This window comes from Syngnathoides biaculeatus, chromosome 20, assembly GCF_019802595.1.
Source record: "Syngnathoides biaculeatus isolate LvHL_M chromosome 20, ASM1980259v1, whole genome shotgun sequence".
NCBI lineage: Eukaryota > Metazoa > Chordata > Actinopteri > Syngnathiformes > Syngnathidae > Syngnathoides > Syngnathoides biaculeatus.
Genome location: NC_084659.1, coordinates 12,159,599 through 12,176,212, shown reverse-complemented (window position 1 = coordinate 12,176,212; position 16,614 = coordinate 12,159,599). Strand labels below are relative to the sequence as shown.

At 43.1% G+C, this 16,614-nt stretch overlaps 1 protein-coding gene and 3 non-coding genes across 4 annotated transcripts in view; 3 read left to right on the top strand and 1 right to left on the bottom strand.

Annotated features, from left to right (window-relative positions):
* The window catches only part of LOC133493903 (zinc finger protein 239-like), a 163,754-nt gene extending 148,572 nt beyond the window's left edge, over positions 1-15,182 (bottom strand). The window contains exon 1 of the mRNA XM_061807899.1: positions 14,925-15,182. The gene's annotated coding sequence lies outside the window, so the exon portion shown is untranslated. The remainder of the gene's footprint in view (positions 1-14,924) is intronic.
* On the top strand, positions 4,142-4,214 carry trnav-cac (transfer RNA valine (anticodon CAC)). The gene has a single exon. It is a non-coding gene; the product is annotated as a tRNA-Val (tRNA).
* Positions 14,928-14,999, top strand: trnad-guc (transfer RNA aspartic acid (anticodon GUC)). The gene has a single exon. It is a non-coding gene; the product is annotated as a tRNA-Asp (tRNA).
* Positions 15,183-16,251: 1,069 nt separating the features above from the next.
* LOC133494028 (U5 spliceosomal RNA) lies at positions 16,252-16,363 on the top strand. The gene has a single exon (XR_009793255.1). It is a non-coding gene; the product is annotated as a U5 spliceosomal RNA (small nuclear RNA).
* Positions 16,364-16,614: the final 251 nt, after the last annotated feature.

Below are 16,614 nucleotides of genomic sequence, written 5' to 3'. Positions count from 1 at the left end.
AGAACGATCAAAGCAGGCAGAAGTGTCAAAGGAGTCAGGCTTACGGCGGAGGTCGGTACACACGGGTTGACGATCAGGGATACGGAAGTACTCGAACGGGGCATGAAGCTCAACGATCTGGCGGAGCACCAGTCATCATCGGGGTCATATAAATACACAGGATAATCAGCCCGCATGAGGCGCAGGTATGTGCCTCCCAAATAGCGCGAGCGCGCGGGCACCCGCACAGCCCGGGCTGGAGCGGCAGGATCATGACAGCAATAACTGTCCTGTAACTGCAATAATGTTCATGACAAAATATAAAAAATATGGAAATTCAGACAGACAAAGATGTATAAATTGGGGGTGGCATGGTGGATCAGCTGGAAAAGCGTTGGCCTCACAGTTCTGAGGTCCCGGGTTCAATCCTGGACCCTCCTGTGTGGAGTTTGCATGTTCTCCCCATGCCTGCATGGGTTTCCTCCCACATCCAAAAACATGCAACGTTAATTGGACAGTCTGAATTGCCCCTCGGTGTGACTGTGAGTGTGGCTGTTTGTCTCTAGGTGCCCTGCGATTGGCTGGCAACCAGTTGAGCCTCCTGCCTCCTACCCATTGAAAGCTTGGATATATGCTCCAGCACTCGCCATGACGCTTTTGAGGATAAGCGGCTAAGAATATGGATGGATGGAAGTACTAAAATCTTTCCCACATAGAATTTTTCCATTGTTTGTTGTAAGTGTGACATGTCAAATCCGCTTTAGACGTTTTATCATCTCTTTGTCAGTGAGGAGAATGTGACATCATATCGTCACTCATTGTGGAGTTCAGAGGCCGCCTGCTGGTGATCCTCCACAGTGTCCCAGATTTGCAGATTTTTTCACATATTTCTTGGTCCACATTTGCGTGAAGTTGAGAGCCTTTTGTTCGTGGAAGCTTCCCACTAGTTGAAACACATTTATTTCTTTTTAATGGGGAAAACGCCTTTGATATACTTAGACAAGCAAATCGAGTCATACTCACTGCTTTTACAAGAGTCATTTATGAAAGATCACAAATAGATTTGGCAGTCTACCACCCCATATTCCAGTCAATCATTTGCTTATTTGATGTTGACATTGTTGTTTTTGTTTCGTGTTTTGCCTCAAGAACTTATCTGGACCTTAAAAAAGAAAACATCTTGGTTGAGTTTCCAAGCTCAGCCTTGTTCAAATTGGCATGAAAGTATGTCATACTTTGGAATAATCTATCATTGCACCACATGAACAACAAAAAACATGCCAATCACTTATTTAGTATGTGGAAAAATCCATTTATTTGGGTGTCATCATTAAAATCACAAAAACACGGCGGGCGAGTGCCACATCCTTGCAGGCCTCATGCATGCACCCAAAAACTGTCAACAACCATCACCAAAATTTATGCAGACATCTCGAGTCTTGGCAACTTCCTCTGAACCTCTGAAAATATTACAACAATCAGCCAGATATTTCAGTATATATGGATCAAATAAGATCAGCTGCAGTTTTGGGACATGAAGTGACACGAGTTCAATCCCTGTCATGGGTCATCCGACGTTATGACAGCCAGCCAAAGTATCACAAAATGAAATCGACAGAAAGGTCTTTGTGATCTATATAGTACACACACACACACACACATATATATACAGATAGATAGATAGATAGATAGATAGATAGATAGATAGATAGATAGATAGATAGATAGATAGATAGATAGATAGATAGATAGATAGATAGATAGATAGATAGATAGATAGATTGAAGAAAGTATTCGAACACAGTGTTATATTGGAAAATGATCTGATATACTGTATAAAACAATAAGAGCTCATCTCTGCACCCCAGCTTTATCTCTGCCCTGTGAAAGAATATTTAACAAAGCTGGTGAAATAATTTCCCCCCAAATTAAGCCGTTTAACACCAAATACTGTGGGAAAGTTCTTATTTATAAATAAAAATTAAGAACAAATTATCTTGAAAGCACTTGTATTTTGTTCAGATTGTAACACAAGCACATTTACACCATTTTCTTGAACAAATAGCCATAGAATTGACCCCTCCGTGGATATTGCGCAATCCGCGTCACTGACCAATCAGAGGCCAGAGATCTGCATAGACCAAAGCCCGTTTTTGCTCCCGCCATTTTCTCAGACAACATTGCATGGTCCAGTATAGGTTTAGTTATCGTTTTATCGCGTATTTGGGTTATTTAACAATAGATATGGTTAAGAGGTGTAGTCACGGACTTTGTAATAGTGACGACAGGTATCCTGAAAGGCTAGTTGGTGGAGTTCGATTCGTACCCTTTCCAAAACTGAAGACCCAGTACGAAAAATGCCTTCAATGGATCAAACCTTGTGGAAGACCGCATCATCAACTAAATCCATCTAATATCAACCGGAACACATATGTTTGCACGAAGGTATGCCCTATATTTGATTTTCAATACATGTCTCGTATAAATGAATTAGAAGTTCTTCGCTAGCATAACACTGCTGCGTGTGAACGATTGACACACTTATTCTTTGTTGAGCGATATTTAGCGATGATCGGACAGCACAAACGTATTGATTTCTTGCTGGCTCGCGGCCGAAGCTTAACCAGACGGTGTTTGCACGAAGATATGCCCTAAATTTGATTTTGAATACACGTCTCGTATAAATGAATAAGACGTTCTCCACTAGCATAACATTGCTACGTGTGAATGATTGAATGAAATCAGAAGCATGGCGTCTCTCTCAGTTAAGAACGTATTGTATTTAGAATCTATAATATATCGTTGATTTGAATTAAATCAGAAGCATAGAGTCTGTCTCAGTTCAGAATGTATTGTATTGTATTTGCCATTTTTACTGTTTGTCTTACGTGAGCGCACGTGGCGTGACATCACTTCAGGAGGCGTGGTTAAGTGCCCTGTACGGAGGGGTCAATTCGCCTCACGATGGCTTGAAGCCAAACCCAAGCCCATCTCGACGATTGTCAGTCCCATGCAAATTTCAACTATCAGGACTAAAAAAGTTAGCTTCACAGATTCATCCCTGCCGCGACCCAGATTTGAACCAGGGTTGCTGCAGCCACAACGCAGACTACTAACCACTATACGATCACAGCTGTAGAAAGCTGGCAAGGTTGTCTTTCTAAATCTGTCACCATGGCAACAAGGCTGAAACCCTGCATGATGCTGAGTCAGCACCAGTGAAACTGAAAGGTTTTATCTGCATTATCATAATCAATTGAATCATCTCAACATTTTACTGCGTTCATAAAAATATTCATATATATTTGATCCAGAATACCCGTCCAACCGCTTTTATGCTCAAATTTTGGCTAGTGATGAAACGCAACATTCATGTCACTCCCCACATTATCATATTGTTTCATCAATCCACATTGAAACTCGAATTTATCAACAATTAGAGTAATGAGTATATTCTTCAATTTGGAGGACTCTTAGTCTCCCCATCCTGGCCAACGGAAGCCGATCTTCTCACGGGATGACCAGAGGCGAAGAACCACAAACGAAAAAGAGTTGGCATGTTCTCCACATGACTTTTTTTCTTCAGCCCATCCAGTTTCCTTCCATGCCATGAAAACATCAGTCATAGATCGAGTGAAGTCATCATCATCATCATATTATTATCAATAAAAGATTGAAATACTTCAACCGCAAATGAAAACTATGAATGAAGTGTGCAGTGCTGTACACAAATGGATTTAAGGCTGAAACCGGAAATTGAAGATTATTTTGAAAATATTCAACTGAGTTCCTTCAACGCTGAAACAGAAACTGACAGAATTTTCAAAGTATTATACTTCGTTCCATGCCTGACGGTGGCGGTTGGGGTCTGGAGGATGGGACTTGAGATGTGACGTCGGGGCGCTGAGAGGTGAGGTCTGCAGCCAGACTCTTTTGAGTGGAAGACGACCAGGAAACTGATTGAAAGAAAAAGCAAACTGAGCGTCCAGGCAACTGTTTGCCACAAAGACTTTGTTGTTTTTGTGTGTCAAATCCACACTAATCCAATCCAGTGTTGTTTTGATTTCACTTTAATTTCTAATTAAATTAAAGTAAATCATGAATAAAACTATTTCTCTGAAATAGAGTTTCATGTTTCATCTGTCAACGACACAGCATGGCAGTTTCCATAGTGTAGTGGTTATCATGTTCGCCTCACACGTGAAAGGTCCCTAGTTCGAGACCGGGTGGAAACAAGCTGAATTTTTTTGCTTGCTTGTCAAGAAGCTGTTTTATTTGTTTTTTTTTTCTGCTCATGTTGTAAATCTTAAGGAGAGTGGACGTTTCCCTAGATTGATCCTGCTTATGTGTGCCTGGTACTTGTTTCAAAACTGGGTGCAAGCGAGGACTTTCCGGTGGTGCGACTGTAGAGCGTTGGACTCACAGTTCTGAGAACCTGGGTTCAATCCCATCCCCACCTGTGTGGAGTTTGCATGCTTGTACCACACCTATGTGATTATATAGTGGTTAGTACTCTGCGTTGTGGCTGCAACAACCCTGGTTCAAATCTGAATCACAGCAGGACCAAATCGTAGGACTTCATTTCTTAATTTGAAATTTGAGTGGGACAATGACTGTCCTTAAGATGGGCTTGGGTAGGGCTTTAAGCCACCATGAGGCAAATGGTCCAATGGATAACATGTCTTCCCAAATGAAGCCTTGCAGTCAATTAATTTCCACACGGTCCAAAGCTTCATGGTGTTTTGGCATCATCAAGTGGTCGGGAAGCCCACGAGGTCAACAGTGTTGAGAAGAAAATGGTTTGAATGTGCCTGTGTTGCTATTTGTAAAAAAAAAAAAAAAAAAGCAAACACATCTTGTGCTCTAAGGATAATTTATTCCTTTTTATTTAGAAATACTAACTTTCCCAGAGTCTTTGGTTTTAAATGGCTTCATTCTTTGGGAAGATATTTCCCTAGCTTTGTTGTATATTCTTTCACAGGGCGCCAATGAAGCTGGGGCACAGAGATGATCTATTGTTGTTGTATACAGGATATCAATCAAGCGACAGGATGATTTTTTTTTTTTTAACGTTCTGCGATGTCATGCAATCTACCAATTCTACTTTCATGTCGACTGTTCAATTGCAATCCATGCAGTGAGCACTCCTGTTTTTGGCAACTGCGGATAAAAACTCCTAGACATCTTTTTCATTATCCTATCATCCATTTTGTGTCCTGTTTATCCTCACACAGATCACTGGAAGATTTTTGTTGGTTAAATATATATTTAGGCCATGTTTCACAGAAATAAATAACTTTGAGAACCTTGCTTCTGTGTGTGATTAGTGAAATGGAGTCAAATTCCAAGACGCTTATCCTCATGAGGGTTACTGGAGTGCAGCAACGTATCCCAGCTGTCATCGTGCAGGAGGCGGCGTACACCCTGAACTGGTTGCAAGCCAATCGCAGGGTGTAGTGAAATGAGTGTTTCTTTGTGTTAAAAGTGTTTTCATTTCATCTTTTCTGTGAAGCTTAAGTTTTGCGTTTTCTTTTTCCTGATCTTTATTATTTTCTGTTATACCAAAGGAGTGGAAAGGAATGTTGTTTCTCATTGATCGGTGAATCGGATGTCGATTGGTGTGACTGAGTACTCGATGATCGATTGGTGCTGTCTCAGTCCTAGACAGAGAGTGCGCACATTGTGTCCTGAAGAGGAAGACACCTTGTTGTAAATTCATTTCTCTTCACTTTGCTCCTTCCGCAGAGGAGTGCTACATTTAGGGGGCTCGTTCGGGATATGTGCAGAGTGGATGTACTTCTCCCTGTTAAAGAAGTCACCGGCTGTCACGTCTCTTCTTAACTATCCCATCATCAGCAGCGTGGCGAACCAGCAACAGTGGTGTCCTGACTATCAGTGAACACGGAGAAAGCGAGCTGAGGTATTTCTACATACCAGGGGAGCTGCTCTCACGTTCTAAAGGTGAAACGGCATCATGCTGCACCATTCACCACCACAGTGCACAAAGATGGCTTCATTTTCATCGGAGGCAGAAAAACTACAGGTTGAGATAATAAGAGAGCTATGTGATCTGTCTTGGGAAACATTGGCTGAAATATGTGACTTTTCAGTCATCACAGGGAAAGATTTAGAACTTGTGACAGGTAAAAGTCGAAGAGCTCTCATCAAATTAATTTCAGATTACATACAGAGGGAGAAACTTGAAGAGCTGGAGGACAACGGAATGGCTGATTTGCTCAGATTTAAGGATGAAAATACTAATCTTCGCAGAGCCGTTGCTCTAAAACAGAAACAAACACAGGAAGAAGAAGAAAGATTACAGAAGGAGATTGAGACTTGGCAACTTCAGTTGGCTGCCAAACAGAAACAGAATGACAAAGAGCCTGCAAACAGAGAGATTGAAACTGCTGGCCCTAGCATGCTAAGATGGAGCACACACCAGAATTTCCTCCCTGCTGTGTGGCACAAAGACTTTACAATGTTTGGCCAAATCGGAGAGCCATGGCAGAAAGATCGTCTGACCTTTTCATGTTTAGCCCGTCAAATAGAACATGGCGTAAGTAAAGGGGTTCCAGAACTCGAAATTGTTGATGCCGTAAAACGAGCAATTACTCCCGGCATGCAACTTCATAGCTATTTAGAGGGGAAAGTCAATCTAACGCTCCCCACCCTCAAAAGAATCCTCCGATCCCACTATCAGGAAAAGACTGACACAGAGTTTTAAGAGCAGCGGCCCTCTGAAGTCCAGGGCATCAGAGAAACACTACAAAACTTTCTCATTCGAACCCTTGGCCTAAAACAGAAAATCCTGTTCACATCGCAAGAGGCTGAGTCAGGTTTGAAATACGATCCAGATCTAGTACAACATATGTTTCTCCATACGGTGTTAAGTGGCCTGCAGAACGACAATATAAAATGTGACTGACAGCCTTATCTTGAACAGAGTGACAGCCCTGATGAATTGCAACCGGAGAAGGTCAACAGAGCATGTGCCTATGAGACAGAGAGACAGCACAAGAAGTTAGTGGGACCTCCACAGGCTGCCAGTTGTCATTCAGTTCAGTCAAGTAATCTTCCTAAAAAGCCACTAAAGCTCGACTAAATTATCCCCCACAGTTGCCTCTCAGCTGGAAGAGATGAGATCCAAGATGGCCATGTTGCGAGATCTTAATGATGAGGTGTCTCAAATAAGACAATCCATGCAGCAGCACCAGCAGCAGTTGCCCAGCTTCAGTACATCACTACACAACCGTGGCAGCCCCAATACATTGCTCCACAACACGTCTCTCAACCTCAGCAATCACCAATGCAAAAACAGAACTTACCCCAGAGATAGTGGCCCTCACCAGGCCTGGCAAAGCAAGAAGGATCCATTCAGTATCACCAAAGGTTTGTCCCACAACATAGCTTTCCACCACCAAACCGTGGACAAATGAAGAAGTGTCTTAACAGCCAACTACAAGGAACAGATGAATTCTACACACACTGTTTCCGCTACCTAGCAAGATGTTGCATGAGGGCACAGCAGAGACAGTTTGGAGGTGAGTCAAACGAAACGAGGCCCCTTGCACAGGACAGGGAGTGACCAGTGACCAGTGACCAAGTAATGTCCCAACACTGTCTACACTCCCGAAAACAGACTCAAAGATTGAAGCAATGTGCTAAATGTAAAATGGTTCTTTACTGCTCTAAATTTTGTCAAACTAATAATTGGAAAGTCCACAGAAATAACTGCTCTTGCCCATCGTGTGTGCCTGTGAACACTGCGTAACCAAGAGAGAGAAACCCCTGAGTAGCTCCGCTAGTTGGTAAGAAGTGCCAAATTTAATGTATAATTCAAGGTCAAGAGGTTCAAGCTTTGTGGGACTCTGGCTCGCAAGTGACAATTATTGATGAGGTATGGATAGAAATGTCCCTGCCAGACACAAAACTCAGAGACATTTCAGAAATTTTGGACAGGGTGGGCCCTTTAGACACAGTAACAGCCAATGGAGAGAACATGCTGTATGTGGGCTGGGTAGAGGTCACCTTTAGTTTAGCTTCAGGGGAAGCTCCCACCACTTCAGTGAAAGTCCCTCCTCTCGTAATGAAAGGTGACAAGCTTGGCCGAACAATCATTGGATCTAATGTTATTGAGCTGATCATAGACAAAGACACTGACGGAAAATGCCCAAGACAAATGGTGAGAACAGCATTTCCCAATCTCGAACTCGAACAAGCACAGGCCTTTGTACTGTGAGTAAGTGTGGAAGAGAGAAACAAGTACACTGTTAGAACAAAGAAAGAACGGATCAGAATTCTAAAACACATCTGTCAATGTAGAGTGCCATGTTCAGATGAGCCTGAGATGATTTGGCTGGCTGTCATAACGTCGGATGACCCATGACAGGGATTGAACTCGTGTCACTTCATGTCCCAAAACTGCAGCTGATCTTATTTGATCCATATAAACTGAAATATCTGGCTGATTGTTGTAATATTTTCATAGGTTCAGAAGAAGTCGCCAAGACTTGAGATGTCTGCATAAATTTTGGTGATCAGTGTTGACAGTTTTTGGGTGCATGTATGAGGCCTGAGAGGATGGGGCACTCGCCCGCCGTGTTTTTGTGATTTTAATGATTACACCCAAATAAATGGATTTTTCCACATACTAAATAAGTGATTGGCATGTTTTTTGTTGTTCATGTGGTGCAATGATAGATGACAGCAAAGTATGACATACTTTCATGCCAATTCGAACAAGGCCGAGTTTGGAAACTCAACCTTTTTTAAGGTCCAGATAAGTTCTTGAGGCAAAACACGAAACAAAAACAACAACGTCAACATCAAATAAGCAAGTGATTGACTGGAATATGGGGTGGTAGACTTAGCCGCTTATCCTCAAAAGCGTCATGGCGAGTGCTGGAGCATATCCAAGCTTTCAATGGGTAGGAGGCAGGAGGCTCAACTGGTTGCCAGCCAATCGCATGGCACCTTGAGACAAACAGCACACACACACCACAGGGCAATCAGAGTGGGCAATTAACGTTGCATGTTTTTGGATGTAGGAGGAAACCCATGCAGGCACGGCGAGAACATGCAAACTCCACACAGGAGCGTCCAGGATTGACAGAACTGTGAGGCCAACGCTTTTCCAGCTCATTCACCATGCCGCCCCCAATTTATACATCTTTGTCTGAATTTCCATATTTTTTATATTTTGCCACAAACATTATTGCAGTTACAGGACAGTTATTGCAGTGTTAATAATTAATTGAAGAATATACTCATTACTCTAATTGTTGATAAATTAAGAGTTTCAATGTTTATTGATGAAATAAAGCAAAATGATAATGTGGGGAGTGACATGAATGTTGATTTTCATCACGATCCAAGATTCAAGCATAAAAGTGGTTGTACTCTGGATCAAATGGTGAAGAATATTTTTAGGAATGCAGTAAAATGTTGAGATGATTCATTTGATTATGATAATGCAGATAAAACCTTTCAGTTTCACTGGTACTGGCTCAGCATCCTGCAGGTTTTCAGACTTGTTGCCATGGTGACAAATTTAGAAAAACAACCTTGCCAGCTTTCAACAGCCGTGATCGTATAGTGGTTAGTACTCTGCGTTGTGGCTGCAGCAACCACGGTTCGAATCCAGGTCATGGAAGGGATGAATCTGTGAAGTTAATTTTTTTAGTCCTTGTGGTTGAAATTTGCATGGGACAGTGACAATCCTCGAGATGGGCTTGAACCCGTCGTGAAATATCGCAATGGGTAAAATGTTGCGGTATTTGCTCTATGGCGCGATCAAGTGGTGGAGAAGCCCAAGAGGTCAACAGTGTTGAGAATTCTATGGCTATTTGTTGAAGAAAATGGTGTGAATGTGCTTGTGTTACGATATGAACAAAATACAAGTGCTTAATTTTTATTTATAAATAATAACTTTCCCACAGTATTTGGTGTTAAACTTTTTAATTTGGGGGGAAATTATTTCATCAGCTTTGTTAAATATTCTTTCACAGGGCAGAGGTACACCCAGTGGAAGTTAGCTGCAGAGGATTTAGAGCCTCCTCAACATCCAGGCTCCTCAAAGACTTGGGAGACCGAGGGAAGGCCCATCGGCAGGCAGTCAGAGATCTCTCCAAGACGGTGGAAAAGGCCAGCCAGTGGCTGTGGATAAAGAGGAAAGACCCCAATTGGGCCTTCAAGAGAAATTGATGGCACCGAGGAGGTGAACCTGGGATGATGGGATTCACTGCTGAACCCTCTTGAGAGTGTCGTGGGCATTTCAGCGAAACACTTGATGACGGAAGGAAACCCACTTAATAACCCGAAGGGTGCCATCACTTATTTGAACATCCCACAGAGCCTCATCGGAGACAAAATAGGCTTGAACAGAAGGATATTAACATCAAGTCCTACATAATACACCAAGGCGCAATTTAGAATCTCCAATTAATGTTGCATGTTTTGGGATGTGGGAGGAAACTGGAATCCCTGGAGAAAACCCACGCAGCCATGGGTAGATCACTTAAACGCCACACGGGGAGGTCTGGGATCGAACCAGGACCTCAGAACAGTGAGGCCAACACTTTTCCAGCTGATCCACCGTTCCAACCAGTAGAATCTATCATCTAAAACACCTACCAATAACTAAAAATGAAATGCCCTGGCAAACAGCTCGCCACATGCCCAGTTTGCATCTTTTCTTTCTCTCTTTCTTGGTCCTCTTGCACTCGAGAGAGTCTGGCTGCAAACGTCACCTCTTAGGCTCCCCACCTCACATCTCAAGTCCCATCATGCAGACCCCAACCATCAGGCATGCAACTAAGGAGATGAGTTTTGTGTAATATTTCTACTTCCACAGACACCATATTAAAACCAAAAATATATTTCTCTCCATCTTTTTCCAATTTCATAAATTTTACCTGCTTCTGGTCAGGCAAACTTCAGGGATGAGAATGACCAATTTGGAAAAAGACTGAAAATGTTTATCGAGGGGTCGGGCGGGGGGAGGGGGGGGGGGGGTTGAGTTTCCTCCTGGATATTTTTTGCTCCTTGAGTGCACAGCACTTTGCCAGGAATGTCCACTTTTTCTGTGTGTTCGCTTAGACATGTTGATACCGTTTTCGGTCCTATCTGCACGGTTACACTTTTTTCAAGTCATGCCCGTCTGAAACAGTTTTTGAATCCAGCATCCTTGTCAATGGACCTCGCTCGATCTTCATCCTTTTTTTCTAACACTTTCGCCATCGTAAAACTTTGAACACACCGTCGCTCAGTTCGCACTATCTAAGTCCCACGCGCCAATACTTGGCTAACTAACAAGTTACACGGCGATTTCTGAGAACCGAGAACACATGTACATGGCAATGGTGAAACTCCATTAACCACTAACACGATTGGATCGTTATACTGAATAACTCTGTTGTCCAATCGAGTAATCTGCTGCAAATAAGTTTTAATGTTTATGTCGCAAAATGCAAATATTTACACTACCGAGCAAGTTAGAACGGTATATGATAGTCGTCCTAGTCGTGATAGTCGAAGCTGAACTTGCAGCTCGGAGCCCACCACCGAGAGGCAGGTGCACGATACCCTACCCCCTGGAATTTTCTCAACGGATTTGCGCTTATCTCGAGAGTGGTCATTTTGGTCTGAAAAAGTTGGAAATCCGCCGATCGGCGGAAAATTGACCCCTCCGTACAGGGAGCTTAACCACGCTTCCTGAAGTCACGTCACACCACGTGCGCTGACGTCAGACAAACAATTAGCAAAAATATCAGCGCAGCAAGAAAATAGAGCAAAACTGTCCGATTTACCGGCCGATTTCTCACTCGCATTCTGAGCTAACAGGGAAATATCGTTGAAAAGCAGACAGCAGGGCTTCAAGTATTTCAGCGAGCGGTATTTCAATGGTATTTACATGCATATCGACGGAGAAACCATTGATATTAGCGCAAGATTATTCCGGAGTCAGAGGAAGACCGAGAAGCCACATAATATAATATATTATAACCCAAAGACGAATTCGTCATTCAGAGTTTCCTATTTTCGTGTTACATATCAGATTTGTGTGCAGAATCTGTATATGTATCTGTATAGCCGTTTGTGAACCGCCGTATGAAGGAAAATAAGGCGAGGCTTGATTTACGAGTTGTTTCTCTCGTTTTCTTTGTGTAACGTCACGCGCTCCCCTCAATAATTATTCTTGAATTAGTGCCGAACCTACGTAAGTCCCGACCGAGTACGACAATCACTACTTTAGTGTCCTCAAACATCCTTCCTTCAGTCTTGGTGTCTCGATGCACGTCGAAGGCTTTTAGGACTGCTAGTCCGGTTTAATTTAGCTCACCGCCGAACAGAGACACGTTTGTGCAGTCAGATCATCGCAAAATATCGCTCAACACAGATCAAGTGTGACAATCATTCACACGTAGCTATATTATGAAAGCGAAGAACTGCTAATTCATTTATATGAGACGTATTGAAAATCAAATATACGGCATACCTTCGTGCAAACACAGTCCGGTTTAGCGTAGCCGCGAACAAAGGGACACGTTTGTTAACCTAACTTACCTTCGTGCAAACATATTTGTTCCGGTTGATGGATTCAGTTGATCATGCGGTCTTCCACAAAGTTTTATCCATCAAAGAATTTTCGTACTCGGTCTTCTGTCCCGTGTTGATTTTAGATGGATTCAGTTGATGATGGGGTCTTCCACAAAGTTTGATCCATCAAAGACATTTTTCGTACTGGGTCTTGGGTTTTGGAAAGGGTACGAATTGAACTCCACCCACTAGCCTTTCAGGATACCTGTCGTCACTATTATAAAGTCCTTGACTACACCTCTTAACCATATCTATTGTTAAAGAACCTGAATACACGATAAAACGCCACAGAAGCTAAACTGGACCATGCAGCGTTGTCTGAGAAAACTGCGGTCCAAAAAGGGGGCGTGGTTTATGCAGATCTCTGGCCTCTGATTGGTCAGTGACGCAGCTTGCGCAATTTCTACGGAGGGGTTAATTCTCATCCCTGAAACTTTGTGGCTCATTGGTCTAGAGGTATGATTCTCGCTTAGGGTGCGTGAGGTCCTGGGTTAAAATCCCTGACGACCCCCTATACAAGGTCTTCCTTGACATTTTTCAATGGATAGGTTTCCGATGACGTCCCTGGAGTCCCTTGTCCTCCATTTTGTGTCTGAAGCAAGGGAAGCATCGATGTCAACAAAGCAAGCAAGCCTCTTTCATCCGATATTATGGGGGACAGATGCGTAGTTTGGGGATGTACTAACCGTCCTAAATCTTGGCAAACATAGAGGTCGTGCTTTGATATTCGAAAGGTCGATGTCAACCGGGGAAGTAAAACTAAGCGACTGTCGATAGAAAGACGGAACCTCAGGTTGTCGAGGATCAACCGAGCAGGATTTCTTCCTGATCCAACAAAGAGACACTATAAAGTGTGCTCAGATAATTCCGTAGCACATTACGTTTTCAATTAAATACTTGAGGCAACAAGGAATGAATAGATTATGTATTCTACACAAACGTATGACAGAGAATTCTTTGAGAAAAAAAAATCGGCTTACATTTTTAAGTGCAGAGGGCAGTAACCAGTAAGACCAATCTTCTATAACTGTCTTGCTATCCCGTAATTTTACTGAAGCCTTGACTGCAAAAAGAAGGGCAGCCACGTGTGAACACACTTCTCCAAGACCGGCCATACAGGTACAATGACCGGAGAGAACGCAGCCATCTTTTTGGGATAGTAGTAGTAGTGGGTCGGTTCGAGACGCCATTACACACTGACGACCGATCACCTGTTGCCGTACATCTTGAACCGACCCATTTACAAAGTCATTGTATGCTTGTGGAGACTTGTAAGCCTTTCGTTCATCAAGGGTATATGCGTTCACAGAATTCACGAGATAATTCACAATGTCGGACAAGTAATGTCAGGGAAGCCTTCCACACTCCACTCGCTTGCTTGAAATTCACATGGATCTTTGCCGCCGATGTCCTTCAATTTCTCAAAGTATCTGGCTCTGCTTAAAGCATCAACATGTTTTTGTCCACTATGTTGGCATTTGCTTTAAACGACGTCAATGTGAAAATTAACGATGGAAAAAAACTTCACCATTCACCCATGTTCTGTGAACTCTGAAGACACACATTATGGCATCCGTCGCAAGGCATAATGGGTAATCGGAAACCTATCCATACCTCCGACAAACATAGCTGCTAGCTATTTTGTTAGATAATGTGGTCTCAAGTCCGTGTGTGCCTGTTTTTTCCCCCAACTATATTTGGGTCAATATTAGACATTGTGGTGCCCGCTAAACACGTAGGTGACTGGAAGAAAAACGCTTTACCTCATGCTTTATCTTTCCTCTTCAGCAAAGTAATCACAAAATGCGTCTCTTTGCTAGCAAGCTAAGCTAAACTCAGACCAGAAAGGTCAACATGAACGAGACGACTCCAACTGGACACGAAGACTGCACAAATGATGTTTTAGTCCAATAAAGTCCCGCGTCGAGGGCTCACAACATTCTGTCCAAATTCAACAAGATTTGCTGAAGCACGATCGAGCATCCACAGCAGAGTGAGAGGGGAAATGAGTGTCATTACCCATGATCCTTTGGGCAGAGATATTTAAAGTGACAGGCCGCCGACTGGAGCTTCGCGAGGGTTGTCAGGTCCTTGTGAGGAGGCTGCAGGCGTTCTTGATGACTGCTCGTTCCTTGTTCACCACGGGCACGCTTGTCTCTGTTTGAGTTACACGGGAGCTGCGTGTTTTGTCATGAGTGGCAAGCCGAAACACGAGCAGTCAAAAGCATGAGACTGAGGACAACGGAAACACTGAATGGCCAAACTTCTCAGTTCCTCAAAACCAATCAAATATTAGTAGAGCAGCTCACATCATAAGAAGCTATGGACTAACACAACATAATACTCACAATTCCTCGTTAGTATAGTGGACAGTATCTCCGCCTGTCACGCGGAAGACCGGGGTTCGATTCCCCGACGGGGAGTTGTCAAGTGCTTCCTTTTTCCCGTTGGGCTCTTTATGAAAAACAAAAAAGTCGAACAGTCGTGTTTCAAACACGGACCTCACGCGTGTCAGGCGAGTATAACTTTCACTACTGGATGAAGACCAAATACTTTCCCGTGGTGTCCCACGAGGGGCTCTCCTCCTGGGGTGTCTGACGAAGCCTGGTCACTTCACTCACCGTGTAAAGCACCCTTTTCCCTGTGACTTCGGTTCCTGCTCCGGCCAGACCCGATATTCAAAGGGACTTCAAGGCTTCGTTTGCAGTTTTTGCTCGGGTTCTCCCCACTGACCTCAAAAAAAAAAAAAAGACAAGATCGCTCAGACATACCTTGCGATTGGTTGAAGCCAGTCGGCCGCCATCTTGGTACTCCCGAAACGAGTGGAGGGGATGGTTGACAGGTTGGATTATGGCTGGGTTTTTCTCATTAAACTTTAGCATGTAGAATTAAAACTGGTCATGTGAGCTTGACATGTTTTCAGTTCTGGTAACATGAAGGATTTTTAAGTCGACTTGGTAAGCCAAAAAAGGCTAAGTGTAAAGAAAGAAATATCTCACTGTGTCTACCAAGAAACCTTGCATATTACCTCGGCCTGATATCCCCGAAATATTAACTCTTCCCAAAATACGCTGTGAATCACTACGTGAAATAAAAGTATTCCTTCCAAGAGTACGGACTAAATTTCTGACAGATATATATTGATTAAGCCAGGGTGGCCCCGGGAACTAAATAAGGTAGACCAAATTCCAACCCCGCAGTTTCCACAGCTGTGATCGCGTAGTGGTTAGTTCTCTGCGTTGTTGCCATGCAATCCTTGTTCAATTCCGGGTCACTGCAGGTATAAAGCCCCTCAGTCGCCTTTTTTGATGCTGCTATTTGACGGTGGGACAGAGAAAATTGTCCACATGGGCTTCCAGAAGGTGTGAGGTTTCTGTAGGGCTAGTGGTGCAATGGATAATGTGTCTGACTACAGATCAGAAGATTCTTGGTAAAACTCCTTGACTTTTTTTTGGGGGGGTCTCCATTTAGGTAAAGAACGAGAAGCCTGAGCCTCTTTCCTCCTTTAGATTGTCCTTTTGCATTTAAAGAAGAGATCACTGGACTACATTAACTGTAGTTGATGGATTATCAGTTGAACTATTATGAAATAGTGGCACTTTTGAGTTGAACACCGTTTGTCAAAAGTGTATGCGGGGCAGTCAAATAACCCGCTTCAGGCCGTCAATGGCAGATTGCTCTTGTTCTCTTCAAATTGCATAAATCTTTTGCCTTTTATGAAAGTTTTCTGTGGGGAGGAACAACAATAGTTTATCTCAGTTATTTGATGCTTTGTATTAACAGAGTTCTTCTAATTCTGTAAAAATTCATTACCACCATCACAAGAACTCTATTTCAAGAAACAAATTAGGTCACCCTGGTGAGTGTTCGGTTCTACCAGCGCGTGCATATAATATGTGAGTAAACGGAGCCACTTACAGTCTTGGAATGTCTTAGAGAAAAATGAAACAACATCCCGTACTATGACTATTTAGCCTTCAAAGAGCCGAATATCCTCACAAGGGTCACGGAAGAACTGGAGCCTATCCCAGCCATCCT